Genomic DNA, 5,000 nt, shown 5'->3' with positions numbered 1-5,000 from the left:
TGTTCTTGTTGCTGCTGCTGCTGCTGCTGTTGTCAGTTGTTCTTGTTGCTGCTGCTACTGCTGCTATTGTCAGTTGTTCTTGTTGCTGCTGCTACTGCTGATATTGTCAGTTGTTGTTCTTGTTGCTGCTGCTACTGCTGCTATTGTCAGTTGTTCTTGTTGCTGCTGCTACTGCTGCTATTGTCAGTTGTTGTTCTTGTTGCTGCTATTGTCAGTTGTTCTTGTTGCTGCTATTGTCAGTTGTTCTTGTTGCTGCTGCTACTGCTGCTATTGTCAGTTGTTGTTCTTGTTGCTGCTGCTATTGTCAGTTGTTCTTGTTGCTGCTACTGCTGCTGCAGCTATTGTCAGTTGTTGCTGTTATCGTTGATGATGTTGCTGTTGCTGTTGCTGTTGCGGCGTCTGTTGTCGTCGTTGTTGTTGCAGTCACCGGTTTACGTTTACACTGTTGTTGTTGTTGTTGTTGTTGTTGTTGTTTGGGAGGAGGAGACTGCTTAGCTCGATGCGTTTCGTTTCGAGTCTCGACCATTATAATTATAGTTTTAACTGAAGGAAGGAGAGCAAGGTATTGGAGGGTTCGGGGACTATCGGGTGGTGGGGGTGAAGAGACGCGGTTGGACTGAAGAGGGTGGGTGGAGAGAGAGAGGGAGGGGGGGAGGGCGAGAGAGAGAGGGAGGGGGGGAGAGAGACAGAGAGAGGGGGGGAGGAGAGGGGGAGAGAGAGAGAGAGAGAGAGGGAGAGAGAGAGGAGGGGGAGACAGAGAGGGAGAGGGGGGAGAGAGAGAGACAGAAAGAGGAGGGGAGAGACAGAGAGAGAGGGGGGGAGATAGGGGGGGAGAGAAAGACAGAGGGAGGGAGAGAATGACAGAGGGAGGGAGAGTGGGGGAGAGGGACAGAGAGGAGGGGAGAGAGAGAGGGGGGAGGGAGAGAGAGAGCGGGGGGTGGTAGACAGAGAGAGAGTGGGGAGAGAGAGAGAGGGAAGGAGAGGGAGAGAGAGGGGGGGTGGAGAAACAGAGGGAGGGAGAGACAGAGAGAGAGAGAGGGGGGGCGGGAGAGAGAGAGAGACAGAGAAAGAGACACATACAGAGAGAGAGAGAGAGAGAGAGAGAGAGAGACAGAGAGTGAGAGAGAGAGACAGACAGACAGACAGACAGAGAGAAAGAGAGAGACTTTGCACTTTTGACCCTTTACTGTCATTCGCTTCACAGCCCATGTGACATGGGGGATACAGGGGGGAAAGTTACAGTGTTGTTTTATCCAGTCACAGACACAGAGAGAGACAGAGAGACAGACAGACAGAGAGACAGACAGACAGACAGACAGAGAGAAAGAGAGAGAGGGAGAGACTTTACACTTTTGACTCTTTACTGTCATTAGCTTCACAGCCCATGTGACATGGGGGATACAGGGGGGAAAGTTACAAGTGTTGCTTTATCCAATCACAGACAGAGAGAGACAGACAGACAGACAGACAGACAGAGAGAAAGAGAGAGAGGGAGAGACTTTACACTTTTGACTCTTTACTGTCATTCGCTTCACAGCCCATGTGACATGGGGGATACAGGGGGGAAAGTTACAAGTGTTGTTTTATCCAATCACAGACAGAGAGAGACAGACAGACAGAGTGAGAGAGAGAGAGACAGACAGACAGACAGACAGACAGAGAGAAAGAGAGAGAGGGAGAGACTTTACACTTTTGACTCTTTACTGTCATTAGCTTCACAGCCCATGTGACATGGGGGATACAGGGGGGGGGGGGGGGGGGAAGTTACAAGTGTTGTTTTATCCAATCACAGACACAGAGAGAGACAGACAGAGAGACATAGACAGACAGACAGAGTGAGAGAGAGAGAGAGACAGACAGACAGACAGACAGACAGACAGACAGACAGACAGAGAGAAAGAGGGAGAGGGAGAGACTTTACACTTTTGACTCTTTACTGTCATTCGCTTCACAGCCCATGTGACATGGGGGATACAGGGGGGGGAAGTTACAAGTGTTGTTTTATCCAATCACAGACACACACAGAGAGAGAGAGACAGACAGACAGAGAGAGACAGACAGACAGAGTGAGAGAGACAGACAGATAGACAGACAGAGAGAAAGAGAGAGAGGGAGAGACTTTACACTTTTGGCTCTTTACTGTCATTCGCTTCACAGCCCATGTGACATGGGGGATACAGGGGGGGGGGGGAAGTTACAAGTGTTGTTTTATCCAATCACAGACACAGAGAGAGACAGAGAGACAGACAGACAGAAAGAGAGAGACAGACAGACAGAGTGAGAGAGAGAGAGACAGACAGATAGACAGAGTGAGAGAGACAGACAGAGAGAAAGAGAGAGACTTTACACTTTTGGCTCTTTACTGTCATTCGCTTCACAGCCCATGTGACATGGAGGGATACAGGGGGGGGGAAGTTACAAGTGTTGTTTTTATCCAATCACAGACACAGAGAGAGACAGACAGACATAGACAGACAGACAGAGAGAAAGAGGGAGAGGGAGAGACTTTACACTTTTGACTCTTTACTGTCATTCGCTTCACAGCCCATGTGACATGGAGGGATACAGGGGGGGGGGGGGGGGAAGTTACAAGTGTTGTTTTATCCAATCACAGACACAGAGAGAGACAGACAGACAGACAGAGACAGACAGACAGAGAGACAGACAGACAGAGAGAGAAAGAGAGAGACACACACACATAGAGAGAGAGAGACAGAGAGACAGAGACAGAGACACACTGGGAGAGAGACAGAGGAGGCACAGTCGAAAAGACTGACAGTCTTGAGGGCGGAAGTGGGGGGAGTGGGAGGGGGGTGGGGGTGGGGGTGGGGGGGGGGATGGGATGGAGAGGGGGAGGTGGGGGTACGTTAATCGTTCAACGTGCAGCAGGATGTTCACTGACTGAATGAACGAACGACACGAGCCATGAGCACCACGCCCAGCGGAGATGGGAGCCCGGAGAAAACAAACAGCAGCGCATCGAACAAAACAAGCAGGACAAGAGAGAGAGAGAGAGAGAGAGAGAGGGCAGTGGAAAATGCAAAGAGCAGCAGGATCTCTCTCTCTCTCTCTCTCTCTCTCTCTCTCTGTCTCAAAAGACTGTCTGTCTGTGTCTCTGTCTGTCTGTCTGTCTGTCTGTCTCTCTCTCTCTCTCTCTCTGTCTCAAAAGACTGTCTGTCTGTGTCTCTGTCTGCCTGTCTGTCTGTCTGTCTGTCTCTCTCTCTCTCTCTCTCTCTCTCCCCATCTGTCTGAAAAGACTGTCTGTCTGTGTCTCTGTCTATCTGTCTGTCTGTCTGTCTGTCTCTCTCTCTCCGTCTCAAAAGACTGTCTGTCTGTGTCTCTGTCTGTCTGTCTGTCTGTTTGTCTGTCTCTCTCTCTCTATGTCTCTGAAGACTGTCTGTCTGTGTCTCTGTCTGTCTGTCTGTCTGTGTCTCTGTCTGTCTGTCTGTCTGTTTGTCTCTCTCTCTCTCTCTCTCTCTCTCTATATATATATATATATATGAACCCCCTTCGTGTGTATGTGCATGCAGAAGATCAAATACGCACGTTAAAGATCCTGCAATCCATGTCAGCATTCGGTGGGTTATGGAAACAAGAACATACCCCAGCATGCACACCCCCGAAAACGGAGTATGGCTGCCTACATGGCGGGGTAAAAACGGTCATACACGTAAAAGCCCGCTCGTGTGCATACGAGTGAACGTGGGAGTTGCAGCCCACGAACGCAGAAGAAGAAGAAGAAGACGACATGAGTGAGAGGTCCGCCATACTCATTCATTCATTCATCGCCTTTGTCCAGTAGGAAAGGTGGAGCCGGCCATACAGCTGTCGCCACTCAAGAGAATCGAATACGGTTTAATTCGAATTCCGTCTCTCTTCAACTCAAGCCGATGATGACCCTTGTCAGAGGTCGCGCGGTCAGTGGGGGAGGTAATAATAACCACGACCATGACCACACTCTGTCGAGCCACTAGTGTGATTCAGAGGTGGATGCGCTGGCAGTCATTATTAGGGTCATAACGACCACTGAACTAAACAGGCTGTCGTTCCCGCCCTTCAACGTCAAGTTTTTTTTTCCTTTGAAGTTCGAACAGCACACACACACACTACTTCTTTCCTCCCATTTTCCCCCAGACCCACTGTGAAGCATTAACACAGGTACGTATCTTTCCTCTCCCCCAGACCCATTGTGAAGCATTAACACAAGTACGTATCTTTCCTCTCCCCCAGACCCATTGTGAAGCATTAACACAGGTACGTATCTTTCCTCTCCCCCAGACCCATTGTGAAGCATGAACACAGGTACGTATCTTTCCTCTCCCCCAGACCCATTGTGAAGCATGAACACAGGTACGTATCGGCGAACTCACAACTTTCACTTTTTAAAAGAACCGGAACGCCCCACGAATTCTCTTTCCGTTTTGATCAAGGGCAAATTTCTCTTCTTTTTTTTTTTCTTCTTCTTCTTCAAACGAACAAGGTCTACAGTATTCGTGGGAACTGTAAGTGACTCCCCTCTTCCTCCCTCCCTCCCTCTCTCCCTCCGCCCCTCTCTCTCTCTCTCTCTCTCTTTCTCTCTCTAGTCTAGCACAGACACCCAGGACACCTGAATGTGCGTATGCGCGCATGTTACCAAGAAAATAATTATTGTCATAAATGAAGCGTAAATACAGTATCAGGGAGAGGATGGACAGACAGATTAAGGAGAGAGGGAGGAAGAGAGAGAGAATGAATGAATGAATGAATGAATCTTTATTTTCCAACGGTGAAGATATTAGCACTTTGGCCGACTTATACATCTGCCGTTGTTCTAAGAGACAGAGAGAGACAGAGAGAGAGAGAGAGAGAGACGGACGGACGGACAGACACAAACACAGCCACAGACACACACACACGCACGCACCCACACACAAACAATCACACGCACACAGAGAGAGAGAGAGAGAGAGAGAGAGATGAACAAAATGCAGATTTCTGCTTTTACAAAACAGCATCTTTCA

At 49.2% G+C, this 5,000-nt stretch overlaps 1 protein-coding gene across 1 annotated transcript in view; it reads right to left on the bottom strand.

Moving 5' to 3' along the window:
- The window catches only part of LOC143296643 (uncharacterized), a 117,034-nt gene that overhangs the window by 86,009 nt on the left and 26,025 nt on the right, over positions 1 to 5,000 (bottom strand). The gene's annotated exons all lie outside the window — the stretch shown is intronic.

The sequence above is a fragment of the Babylonia areolata genome, chromosome 21, assembly GCF_041734735.1.
Source record: "Babylonia areolata isolate BAREFJ2019XMU chromosome 21, ASM4173473v1, whole genome shotgun sequence".
Lineage (NCBI taxonomy): Eukaryota > Metazoa > Mollusca > Gastropoda > Neogastropoda > Buccinidae > Babylonia > Babylonia areolata.
Note: the sequence above shows the minus strand (reverse complement) of the source record. Positions and strands in the feature narration are given on the sequence as shown.